The sequence below is a fragment of the Tyto alba genome, unplaced genomic scaffold (assembly GCF_018691265.1).
Source record: "Tyto alba isolate M040663 unplaced genomic scaffold, T.alba_DEE_v4.0 Super-Scaffold_20, whole genome shotgun sequence".
NCBI lineage: Eukaryota > Metazoa > Chordata > Aves > Strigiformes > Tytonidae > Tyto > Tyto alba.
Window position 1 is genome coordinate 8,881,763 of NW_024881283.1, and position 12,949 is coordinate 8,894,711.

A 12,949-nucleotide genomic window follows, 5' to 3' on the forward strand; every position below is an offset into this window, starting at 1 on the left:
TTGCAAGCTGCTGCTCTCATTACTTCAATTCGAGCAATTTGCACTATCAGAATATCAGATGCAGAATGTACACAGTCTGAAGTGGACTAGGACAGCGATCTTTGGTCTCGGCAGCCATTGTAATAGTTGAAGGTATGCTGAAAAGTTGTCTCTGTGCTGCAGATCCATGGCATTTGTTTTGCACGACATTATGCCCTACGCTATCTTACTTTAAAACAAACCTCTGAGAAGTCATGTTAATGGTCCAAAATTGCTTCCACAGAGGTATCATACCTTGATTCACTGTACATCGCTGCTTCAGGATCTACTCAAGTCAACACAGATAATTTCAGCTGAGCCTCCTTTTCATGAAATAAGGTCTAATTTATTTCCATTTCAGTTCCAAACTACATGTTCACTAGACGGAGGCCAAGCAGCACAAGTGCATACCACGGCTAGAAATACAAAGGTGCTAGAAGCACAGCCAAGAATTACTTTTATTTGCTTTGGGGGGGTGGCAGTGGTGGTGTAAAAAAATAGTTCTTAATTGTGTTCAATGTTTTCTTGGTTTCTTCTTCTGCCTTAATATTCAGGCCTTGCCCATTCAATTATGTGAAGTTTTTAAACCAATAATGCAGTTTAGAAACTTGAGTCATGTTGATAATTGTGTTGGCACTGCAGACAGACATGTTTCTTCCAAAGCAATGCTGTGGACATAACGGTGTACCCATTTTCTGCACCTCCTGAACATCACAGTTCCAGCTTTGATCAGAAAAGCTATGAGCTACTCAGTCTTGCCGAGGGACTCGTGTGACTTCTGACACAGCAGCAAGAGAGAGCACGTGAAGAAGGTCTCCACATGGCCACTGGGAACACAATCTCTGATGGACACACAACTACTGTATCATCCTCGACAGGTTTCTTAGCTATGAAACGAGGCATTGCAGTTACACACCCCATCAAAATGGTACACAGACTGTCTCCACGGTACGTTTCTGATGTGATGAAGAGCTGGTAGCTGCCACCAGCAGCAAGAGCTGAACAAACCAAGTTTGAAATCTTGCTGTAGAGGTCTAAAAAAATAACATGTTGCCGCAGCGTAGCACAAAGTATTATAGCAGACAAAGAACCACTAAGATTTGTGCCTGGCCCTGCTGAAGCAAAAGGAAAGACACAAGCTGTAGCATGCAAGGATCCGGGGTTACGACACACAAGCATTTGGCTCTTGATGTTCTGAACGATTCCATGAGAAAAACCAGCGAACGCGCGCCCTGGGAATGGGTCTTGGAGAGAGCCAGGCTGGCATGTGCTGCCATCGCTACACGTGCCAAATGCCTTCCAAAAGGAGGAGTCGCTTCAATGTACACATCCAGTTGAGACTCACTGCCAGTTTTGGTATGTCAACAAGGCAGCACAGACAAGGCTTTGCCTATAAAACATCACCCGAACAAGCGCTGGGGGGAGGAGAGGGAATGCCACATTTAAAGAGATTCGTACAATGTTTTTTTGGACACAAGATCAGCTTTGAACAAAACCCAGTACTCCACATCATAACAAAAAGGAAGCAGGAACACTTTAAAGGTGAAACACAATTGACTATATAATCCATAGCATTACATATACAGCACAATTATTTCAGCACATCACAGCAATAATGATGCTGTTATTAAAGCATAAAAACTCCTATCATTATTTACAGGCAACAAATTCTGAATAAAGTTATAGCTAAACCATAGGCCAAAAGCAGAAGTCTTAGACTTTAACACTAAATTTATTTATCCAAAAGATATGGGAACTCTTCCATTTCTATAAAATAGTGCTATAAAAATCTAACATAGCCTTTCAGGTAGCAAAAACAGGTGATAATCACAAGCTTAGGAAAGTCTGAAGTTCTGTTCTTGATGAAAACATAACCTTTCAACTTTTTAAAAACAATTTCAAGAGGCTTTCAGTAAAACCACCATAATTCAAAACACAAGCTCTTCCTTCCAATGTGCTATTATAAGAAACTTTTGCAATTCCTCAGTTTTATTTTTATCTGTTCCCTCTTGCGGTATTACATACACACAACCCTCTAAGCATATAGCTGGCACCATAAGTGGCTGATTTCAGCTGATGGGAGAAGCATTCTAGGCTGCTGGATAAGGTGCATATTTGGAGATTTCTCGTTTAACAAAATTAACATCGAACGTAATAGGCTAGTTAAATGTTGCACTAAATTACCTATGGAGGATATCGAGTACCTATCGCTAAAGGTTTTTAAGAGGAAGTTGCAAAACGGTGTTTAAGTTGAGTTGATCTTGCCTTAGGGCAGAAAAAAAATAACCAAGATGACCTCTTCAGGTGCCTTCTAACCGTTTTCTCTATTAATATTTAGCAGTAGATTATTCTATCTTCAAATACTGTTTGAACATTAGCTCCCTAATACCTCTAATGCACTACTTCTGTTTTCATTCATGCGAGGCACAGCATTTGATTTAAGCCCAAATCAGTTACAAAGTCAAGAGAGAGAGGGATCTGGATTACCGCTTCCAACACCACAGACAACTCATTAAACCAGCCAAGTCTGGTTTCAGCAGCTAGCAGGGCCAAAGCTGCTTTGCACCCCTCCCATCGCTGATCTGCTGCTAAGAGCATTGCAGTCACTGTTTTGCTGGATCGCACGCAGGCGTGCCTCCTACTCTCCCCCTCTCCACCCCAGTACCTAGGGCAGGAATTCCGCTCCTCCCTTCTCCCATCCCAACCCTCGGCAGCCGCGTTTCGGCACCTTGGGCTAAGAGCTGCCTCTCCACTCCCCGCTCAACAGGGAGAGAGAGCGAGCAGCGGGGCTGATCCCAGCTCCTCAGGAGGGGACGCGGCAGGGCCGGAGTAACCACCCCGACTTCATTCGGGCAAAGCAGAAATTGGCCAGATAACCTTCCTGATACTGAGTTTGTTATGAAGTTACAGCCCCGATCTTGCAGAAAGGCGCATCAAACTGCAAGCAAGCCAGTACCTTTTCACTGGGCACGGAGCTGGGAATGGCCTCGCAGGAAAGCACGAGCTACGCGCTCGGCAGGAGCGAGAGCAGCCTCCAAAGCTCCTTCAGCTGCACAGGGGGAGAGAATATCCTACAGCACAGACGATGTACAGCAAAGGTATTTTACTGAACACACACACACACACGCACCCAGAGAAACTGTGTTGAGTTTTATACCTTAATACAGAAGACAGCATGACCTAGCAGTTAAAGGCAATTGTTAGTGCAGACAATGGTACGCTGCAGTCTCGGGTGGGCAATTGTCAGTTGGCTTTACTCCTTCAGGAGGAAAAAAAAAAAAAAAAAAAGTAAAATCAAGATAATGCCTGCTTTTACAGAAGCACTGAGTTTCTATTCGTAATGCACTAAGTACCTAACAGCACTGCTACAAGTCCTCTGTCCAGCAGCAGTCCACGTTAATTTGTGCACACAAAGACTGATGATATACACAGGCTGTATTTAACGCTGGGCAGGGTTTTGGGAGTGTACATAAATACACTAAAGAAAAGTGTAATTATAAATATTTATAAAAAGGTATCAGAAACCCACTAGAAGTACGGCATGGCACCAGAAACCATGCTACAGAATCGAGAAGTGACCTCCCCACAGTGCAGCACCAAGTCAAAAATGAGGCTGCAAATATTAGAATACCACAAAAAATAGCACAGGACTTTTTTTTTTTTTTTTAAAAAAAAGGTAAAGCAAACACAGTATCTGAATTGCCATTTGTAATGGTTACTTTACTTTCCTTTCTTCTTTGAATGAAAAAGCACAAGGGTCACACTTGATATTTGGTGTTTCAACTGTTAAACATTATTAACTAGTGGCTCTTTGCAGTGGAATTTTGGTAGGCAAGCACACAGAGTAAGAAGTAGAAGAAGAAAATTCCCAGAGAAATATCAACAAGTGTCTAAGATGAATTGTGCTGCCTCTCCAGCTCCTAAATTAAACATCCAGCAGAAATGGAAGGGTTCTTTTAAGTAAAGCGTGTTCAAGTTAGTCAAGTCTACTTCACATGATAAAACAGTTGGCACACACCAAAACAATACTGCATATTGTATACTTCACCTTATAAACTTTAATCTCAATCAATTTAGCATAAAATTGGTATTATGTATTAGAGCTTCCTAAATTTGGAAGAAATTACAAGCTACACACCTCACAACGTATTTCCCAGTCCTGCAATACATGCATTTTACTCACTTCCCTTTAACAGTAGCCTTATTGAGGATAAAAAGAAAAAAAAACTGATGCCAAACTCACCTTTGCAAAATTACATGGTCTCAGTCTTGAATAGCTGTGTGCTTGTACTTTTATAGAACAAAAAAAAAAAAAAATCATCTAGTGAGAAACATTAAGGCGGTGCCTTGCTCTCAGAGGCAGGAGGCATCTCATGCAGACTTGTACCATGTGGGAATGAAATTTCACAACTGCAGTGACATCAGGGACTCACAAAACAAAAGTGCTTGTCACATACCCTGAATGTATACAATATACACACCATATGGTACGTTAATAAGTCAAAATTTAGACCTGAAAAAAAAACATTTTCCGGACCATAGTCACTATTCTGGCACCAGCAGTGTTAACCAAGTGATAGGCTCAATTTATCTGAGAAGTGCTTCAAATGTTTCAAAATCCAGTGGTAGTTTTCAGCTTTGGTGGGATCTATTCAGTATCTCTCAAGGCCCAGGCACCCAGCGCAGAGCCCACGTCGGCCTGCTGTCCCCAACAGCTCCCAAAAGCAAGAGGGGTATTGTGAGAGGGGTCTGACCATCCTTTGGGTTGGTTTACTCATTTCTCTTATTTTGTATTTTAGGCAGCTGAAGTTCTGATCATGCAACATACACATTTACTGCTCCGGAGTACAAGCACAAGCAAAATGCCCATTAAAACAGTATGGATTAAACAGACATTCAGCTCAGAGATATATTGTTGAAGATTAGTTGATATTTTGGAATTATTTATATATAATTCTGCATTAAATTAAACAGTTTCTCTATAAAAAGTCCTATTAGTGCCCTCACGTTTTCTCGTTCCCCCGATAGCCACACAATTTAACTGCCTGAAAAAGCTAAACTGGGCGCTCGCTGTTGCCCTCCTGGTTGCACTGGGACGGTGGCAGCAGCTGGAGCAGACGGCCATCAGATGATCCTGCGCTAGCACACAGATGCTGCAGCATATTTAGGGCAAAGTTATGCTTTAATTTTAATGTAGCCTTAAGTGTTGCGTGTTTCTTCGCTATTCTGCTGCATTTTTAGGCTCAGCCACCACCGTGCTGCTAGAGAGGGAAGAGGGGAAGGCAGAAAATCATTCAAGCCACAGGAGGACAGCAGCAGGCACAACCTAGGAAACCGTCACTGACAAATCCGAGTTATTCACAAGAACTGGTGACGGTTTTAAAGCAGAGTGAAAAGCTGTACCAGTCTGTAACTGGGCATGCCTTCTGCAAACTCTGTTACTGTGGGTAAAAAGGACAAATAAATGTACTGCTTTTAGGAGGCTGCATGGTTATTTTTCTACAGAGTTTATTCTAATATTCAATGTTCCTATTACTTTCTTTACTCACTTTTATAAGTGAAATTATCAAATGGCATCTTGCAAAAGTTTAAAATAATTATTGTGATAGAAACAGCCATACGCTTTTTGCCTCCTGAGACCAGCAGATCTTACTTAAATGAAGCACAGCCTCTACTGCTCAATAAGCAGACAGGATGGTCTAATGAGGCCTTTTTTTTTTTTTTTTAAATTTTATTTTTAAAAAATGATTCTGTATTATAAGCATGCAAATCTATGCCCTTCTGGGTCACCTTCACTGAATGAAAAAAATACAAGTGAAAGTGACCCGTTTTGATTTATCAGGAAGTGACCAAATAGCAGAGCAAGTTATAAACAGACAACAGAAGAAAATCTCCCCAGTGAGATCTCAGCATGTAGAAAATCTTAAATTGTTGAAAACAAATTAAAAAAATCCTCCTGTAATTCCAGAGAAGCTTTGGCAGGTAATCCTGAAATTTGCTCTTGCTGTCAGTGCCCCTTGTAACAGCTGCTACATTTTTTTGACCCTCTGAAACATAAGGCAAACTGTCTTCTTTATCACTACATAATAATTACAGGGTTTAAGTTAGCAACCATACAAATTTAATTCACTTACAACAGATCGCTAAGCCCTGAAATTAAGAAACTGCCTCAGTGCCAACACTATGAAAATACAGATGTCACGCTACATTATATAAATGCAAGATACTAGTCCGATTAAAAAAAAAAAAAACAACCCACAACAAAAAAACAACCAACCCACCCCAAATACAGAGGCTTGAAAGGTGACCTCCTGTGGGCATCCACCACCCTCACAGTGAGGCAGACATGCATCCTCCTCCTCCTCCCCCCAGCCACCGAGGTGCTCAACCCAGGGACAGCAATTTCCCCCCAATAAACTCGTCTTTTACATCTTCACTACTCACACTGCCAGTTAAGTCAGTACAAAAAACAAGCATGGAAAAAGTCCCTTAAAAAAAAAAAAAAAAAAAAAAAAAAAAAAGATAAGCCTGTTTTCTAAGCCTGCATTTCCAGCAGGTAGAACTACTAGGAGAGCCCAGGGGACCTTTGGGGCAGAGGGGACACACAACTAACTTTGCTGAGCGGTGTAAAATGGGGTCCAAGGACCTTCCTTCACTTACGGTGCTGCAAAAAAAAGTCAGGAAGTGGTGCAATTTATTAATAAATCCCTTTACAGTGCTACCAAAAGCTTTGGGTTTTTCCTGCTGCTCTTGACCTAGAAAGATCAAGCACCACCTATTCTTACACAGCTACAACCTCTTGTAAGCTTAAGCAATGAAATACGATAAACACTGGGCGTAACAAAGACTTCTGCAGGATTTCTTATTTCATCTTATGGTAGCTGCAGATTCCCTTGCATTCTGTCACCCCTGAAAAGCACGCAGCAGATGAATATATCCTCATTTCAAGGCAAAAATCTTAAAATGTCTCATTTTCGCTTAAAGATGCTAACGATGACCTTCACATTCACAGTAAAGCCTTCGATACTGGCCAACAGCCTGCCACAGAAGTTACTGCTATTCCACTAACACACCGGAGCAGCCACCATTATTAATAAATGACTTAGGGTGACGTTTCTCATTCTGCCCCCTTCTTGGATTGAAACTAGTATGACATGCCAGATGTTACAGGAAGTTGAATAAGCTTTGCCTGAGACAAGGTGATGCTATTCAACAGTCTTAATTTAAATTAAAATACCCAAAATAATACTTGAAGGCTGTAACAATTCAGCAATCATTCAGGTTGAAGTTCAACCCCAAGACACAGACCTTTGTTAGCAGCTGCCACTGATGGGCAGATCAGGTTCATGTGCCAGGGCCCACTTTTCTAACATCCCCACAAGAGTTGCACAATGTAATTACCTCTAATTTTCAAAACAGTGATCTTAAGGTCAACAATTAGCAATCGGGAAAAAAAAAATAAAAGGATAAGAGTGGGACTGAGAACAGTCGAGCCGTGTCACCCAGTTCAAGGACGGTAATAGCAACATTTAGCATCTCTCGGTAGGAGCGGAGGAGGAGGAATGTCTGCAATGTGATTTGCCTCCTCGCTGAAAACGAACTTTAATTCTAATCTACAAACTATTCTCTGTGTCCTCAATGCCCTCGGCCATCGGGAGCAGCTTCATTTTTCCACTTTGATTCTTTTTTCCAGCGCAAAGTGCCGCGCAAACAAACTTTGTCCTTCATTCTCGAAACTCGGAGCAGTGGTATTTCAAGGTCACTCGTGCTAGCGAAGGAAGGCCTAGCTCCAGCAACTTTAGCTGCTGCACCGCTCTGACGGCGAGAGCCGTGCCGGAGCCCAGCCCAGCCGGAGCTCGGGGTGTCACCGGGAGAGCCAAGAAAGCCCTTTATGCTGGAAAACTTCTAAGCTAAGACGCACTCTCACCCCGTTCCTCCGCCTGTCACCGCCGGGCTGCGGGGCTCCGATGACCTTCAGTGCTTATTTGCAAAGAAAAATGAAAACAAAGGGCTGCTTATACTTGTCAGGAGTTTGGCTGGCGGTTTGGGGGTGAGGGGGGTTCTGTTGCCCCCCAGGAGCCGTGTTTGGGCTCGCCGCCCGCCAGCCAGCCCCCTGCCAGCTGGGCAGCCCCCGTCAAGGGCAGCCGGGGGAGACCCCCCCCCCGCGCCTCGGCGGCAGCCCCGGGGAGCAGCGGGGGGGGGGGGGTGATGGTGGGGGGGGGATGCGCTGCCATTTTGTGCTCCCCCCTCCCCATCCCGCCCCGCCGGTTACCGGCCCCGCGGCCCCCAGCCCCACCCGCCGTCCCGGGGAGTTCAGACACCGCGACCCGGATGCCTCCCGCCGCCCCCCCCCCCCCCCCCCCGGAACCCCCGGGCCGCCCCCCCGACCCCCCCCTCCCGACCCCCGCGGCGTCTCCCCTTCCTCCCGCCGCACAAAGCCAGGACACCCCTAAGGCCGGGCGGACAGCCCCCCCGCCGCCGGGGCCTGCTCCCCCGGTACCGGGCCGGGCCGCATCCGCCCCACCGCCCCCCGCCCCAGCCAGCACAGCTCCCAGCCGCCGCGATTAACTCACCGGGCCGCGGTCACCCCGAGCCCTGCCCGCCGATCGGAGGCGCGGCTGCAGCGAAAGGCAGCGACCCCCGGGCCTCCCCGCCATCCCTTTGTCTTTGAGCTGACCCCTGCCTGCCGGGACTCCGCGTCCCCGCCGGACCGGGCCGCCGGCCCCTTTAACAACCACCGCTCAGCCTACCCTGCTGCTCCGCCCGGCCCGCCCCGCCCGCACCCATTGGTTGCGCGCCGCCGCGGGGGGGCGCGTCCCCGCGCGCCTATTGGCTGCCGCCGGCGGCGCAACCTCGCCGTCCACTTCCTGTTTTAAAGTTACCTTGAGAGGCGGCGCAGGGGTCAGAGCGGCGCCCGGCCGCGCTCCCCGCCCGCGGCCCCCTCCGCGGCCGGGCCCTCCATCGCCCGCCCCGGCGGCTCCGATTGGCCGCTCGGCTCCTATTCAAACAGACAGAGCGGGGAGGGGGTGGGGGGAAGGATGGCTGCCGATTGGCCCGCGCGCCTGTCACTCCAGCAAGAGCACACCACTCCCCCCCCCCCCCCCACCCGGCTCGATACGCCCCGGCGGGTCACGGGGCAGCGCGCGGGCGGCACGTGGCCTTGCAAACTCCCGCGCTGGCAGCACGGCGCGGGGGGATCCCGGTGACACCCCCCCGGTAACACCACCCCCCCACCCCCCCCCCCCCCCCGCACTCCCGGGCCGCGGGGGGATTGCCGACTCCCCAGCACGGAGGGGAGCGGGGCCGTCCCCGAGCTAGGCCGCACGACGAATGGTTTCCCCTCGAAACGGGAACCACGGAGGCACCAGGCGGGTTTTTGCGGGCTAGTTCCCGGTCAGTCGGGTGGGGAACGAGGGGGGGGTGTGACCATGCACCACCCCACGCACCGGTAACTCACACACCGGGTAACTCCGGTTGGCGCTTCCCACCTTTGATCCAGTGGGCGCGTTTGCGCAACGACCCCGATCAAATGGGCGCAGGCCCTGATGTGACTTGAAAATTTTGGGAAGTTGGGTTGGGGGAAAAAAGAAAAAAGTCTGCTTTTCGGACAGCTAAACTCCCTGGTTTAGCAGGCGGCTGTCCGCACAGATGCCATCCTGGGGCTGACCCTGACCCCTCGCCACGTCCCCCCTTGCAGGACGCCTCAGGAAATGCTGGGAGAGCTTTCACCTCCCGGAGATTCCCCTTCGCAGCTTTAACCACACACACAACATCCCGCCAGCTGCGCTCAGCCTGCGACGCGGTTCTCGGGGCCTCCAACAACACTTTGGTAACTCGGGTCAAGGAGAATTAGGAACGGTGTGTTTACGAAGCACAGACGATAGCTTAACCTATGCAGACACACCAACTTCCAGCAAGTTCCCAACACCCGAACGGATTTCGAGCTGCATTCCGAGACAGAATTTACTGCTTGAAAATAACGTGCTTACAGGATTATATACAGAGTGGCAGAGGAAAAAATACTACAAAGCGCAGCTGATGCTTTACTAGTCCTGAAGATTAAATTAGCTTGAATCAGATAGCAAGGAGGGATTATTTTAAAAATAACTCTTCCCAATGATTTATTAAATATAATTAATTGGTTAAAACGTGCCTTAAAAAAGTAATAACGCTTTGCAATGCTTTGTTCTCTTCCTCTGTCATTCCTGAGATAAAAGCAAGGGCCTCTGAGCTGCGGTATGCTTACTATTAGAGGTATGCAAGGTACTTTCAGGCGGTATGCAAAACAAACCCAGACCAGCCCACTGCCTTTCCTGCAGAGGAGAGGAATGCCTTGCTGGTATTTCGAGTGGTAACGAGTGCCCAAACACATGCCCATGTGCCTCCTTGCACCGCGACGCGAGCCCTGGTCACTTACGGAGCCAGAGTCCCTCTCCTGGGCGTGGGTCTGAGCCAGCACAGCCATGGGAACAGCTACTGCTCTCACAGCATTTCACATTAATTCTTCATGACAGTGAAAAAAAAAAAAAAAAAAATTAATTTTGGGAAGCCCTGCAGTAAGGGGTCTATTTGAATCACTGCAGCTGTTCTTGCTCTGCAATCATGCAGGGCAGTTGAGCTGACACTCAGGAATTGCCGAAATCCCACTTGAAAGATTTAACTACAAAGCTACTAGGAAGACATAAGGAGAAAGGAATGCTCTTAACCCAGTAACTGTCATCTGTCACTGCATTTTGCAGGTCGTGGCACTTCCAAGAAAGTTTCACTGCACATTATTCACATATGACATGAGAACGTACACTGACAAAGAGGACCTATCTTTATAAAGTACAAAATAATGAGAGGGAAGGGGTTGGCCGTGCAGGATAAATGACTGGCTCAAGGCCACCCCCAACCCAGCGGGCTCACACCCGCTTCTCAGGCCCCACGGGGGTTTCACAGCTCCAACTCGAGGCACTACTTTTTGCTTTGACCAAGAACTCTGTGTTCATCCCAAAACGTGTCCGAATCCTCCACTCGGTGTGGTCGCCACAGCTGGAAGGCCACGAGCCCCTGCATGAGCCAGCGTCTCAAACGAGCCCTTGTAATAGTGACAAAAAACTCAACACGGTTAGGACAGAGCGTGCGATGCCAGCTGTGAGATTACATCAGGTTGGCACCACAATGACCGATACCTAAGGGACAGTGAGCTGGGCCCTGGTAAGTTTAGGCTGGTACCAGAGCACGGTTCAACTAAAGATAAACACAGATCCAGGAGGTGTAGCCTAGTCCAGAAATGTAACCTAATTTAAGAAGGGCATGGGTAAGCCTAAGAAAAGACATGCAATGTTGCCAAGGGCAACAGCAGCAAATGATGTCTGATGACCCAGGAGGTCTATTTTCTGGATGTAGGACTGGAGGAAAAGTTAACCACATGCTTGCAGACTGTTTGCTCTGCATCGCAAGTGAAGCCAATGTGAGACTTTCCTTTTAATTGCCCGTACTCAGACAGCTATTGAGACAGACAAGAGATATTTATTCATAACAATGTGGAAAATACGTTACTCAACAAGATAAGTGTCTCAAAAGGCGCTATGAAGAGTCACATTCCAGAAGAAGTAGCCAGCGTTACTGTTTCCTCTTCCGTGAGCAACCTGGTCACAGAGCTCCGGGTCACGGAGCCAGCCCAGGGACACAGCTCAGCCCACACAAAGTGTAAGGTGGCCCTGCCACCCCCCTTGTCCTGCCCCCCACAACACCTGCACAGCTGATGATGCAGCTGGAGAATGACCTGACCTGAATGAAATCCAACCCAGCCAAAAAGAATTAACTTTCATCCATGCCATACGCATGCTGCTTTTAATGCGTGGTGCTTTACCAGTTACTTGGGGGCATTGTTTTTTTTCTCAGCTCAGGAAAAAGCAGAATCTAGGGAGACTGTATTTACATGCAGATATTTTCACTGCTCTGTGTACTTGGGTTTCAAGCAGAGATTAAAAAATCCCTCAGATATTTTCCAAGGACCCACAAATTATCTCCGACCGCTTTGGCTTGGGTTCTGCCCCTCTTCCCACCCGGTGTTGGGACAGGCTCTGGAGAAGCCCCCTTAAGGCTTGTGGAGCGAAAAAACCCCACCGATCGGTAAAATACGACAAATCCAGAAGGTGAAACCGAACTCCCACAACACATCCCCCCTGCCGGGGCCCCTCAGATCGGGCCTGCCGCCGCCAACACCCGCTGGCTGCCCGGGAAGAGCACCGGGCACCCCGGGAAGGCCTCCGCGCCCTGTCCTGTCCGCCGGCCGTCAGGCAGCACCGCCCCCCCCCCCCCCTCCTCACCCCGGGGCCGCGCGGGGAAACCGTTGGGTTTCCTGTCCTCTCCCCGGTCCGCTCCTCGGTATCCAATCAGCGCGCAGCTCCCTTCGCCCGCCTCCCCGGCGCGGGCCAATCAGCGGGCGCGGGGCGGCTCCCCCAATCGGAGTGGAGCCGTATGGGGGGGGGGGTGGCCGCCCCCGCCCCGCTCCGCCTCACCGGCCGCCGGCGAACCCCCTCCCCCACCCCGCTCCCGCCGCCGCGCTCCCCGCGCACTCACCGGGGCGGCCGGCGCCGCGACCTCCGCCTCTGACCCGGCTGGCGGGAGGCGGGAAGGAGGAGGAAGAGGAGGAGGAGGAAGGAGGGGGAAAGGGGGGGGGGGGGGGCGGCCGGAGCGGAGCGAGCGCCCAGCGGCCGAGAAACAAGATGGCGGCGGACCCGTGAGGCGGCGGGGCGGAGGCTCCGCCCCTTTCCCCTGGTCCGCCACACTGCGCAGGCGCGTTGACCCGCGGGGCGGATCTCGCGAGATCGCCGCTGAGGGAGAGGGGAAGGAGGAGGCGCGCCATGAGCCGGGGCGAGGGGCGGCTGCCTGCGGCCGGGGCGTTCGGGCCCCGGGCACCGGCCGTGCCTCGAAGGGCAGC

The 12,949-nt window shown here is 49.4% G+C and overlaps 1 protein-coding gene across 6 annotated transcripts in view; it reads right to left on the minus strand.

Annotated features, from left to right (window-relative positions):
- Positions 1–12,770, minus strand: part of NFYC (nuclear transcription factor Y subunit gamma) — a 37,160-nt gene extending 24,390 nt beyond the window's left edge. For 2 of the 6 annotated variants that reach the window (XM_042793650.1, XM_032994171.2), the window contains exon 1: positions 12,589–12,770. The gene's annotated coding sequence lies outside the window, so the exon portion shown is untranslated. Of the gene's footprint in view, positions 1–3,175; positions 3,278–4,261; positions 4,309–8,591; positions 8,756–8,900; positions 8,976–12,335; positions 12,444–12,588 lie in introns of those variants that run through there. The other 4 variants (XM_042793648.1, XM_032994174.2, XM_032994173.2 and 1 more) reach the window with 4 other exon arrangements.
- Positions 12,771–12,949: the final 179 nt, after the last annotated feature.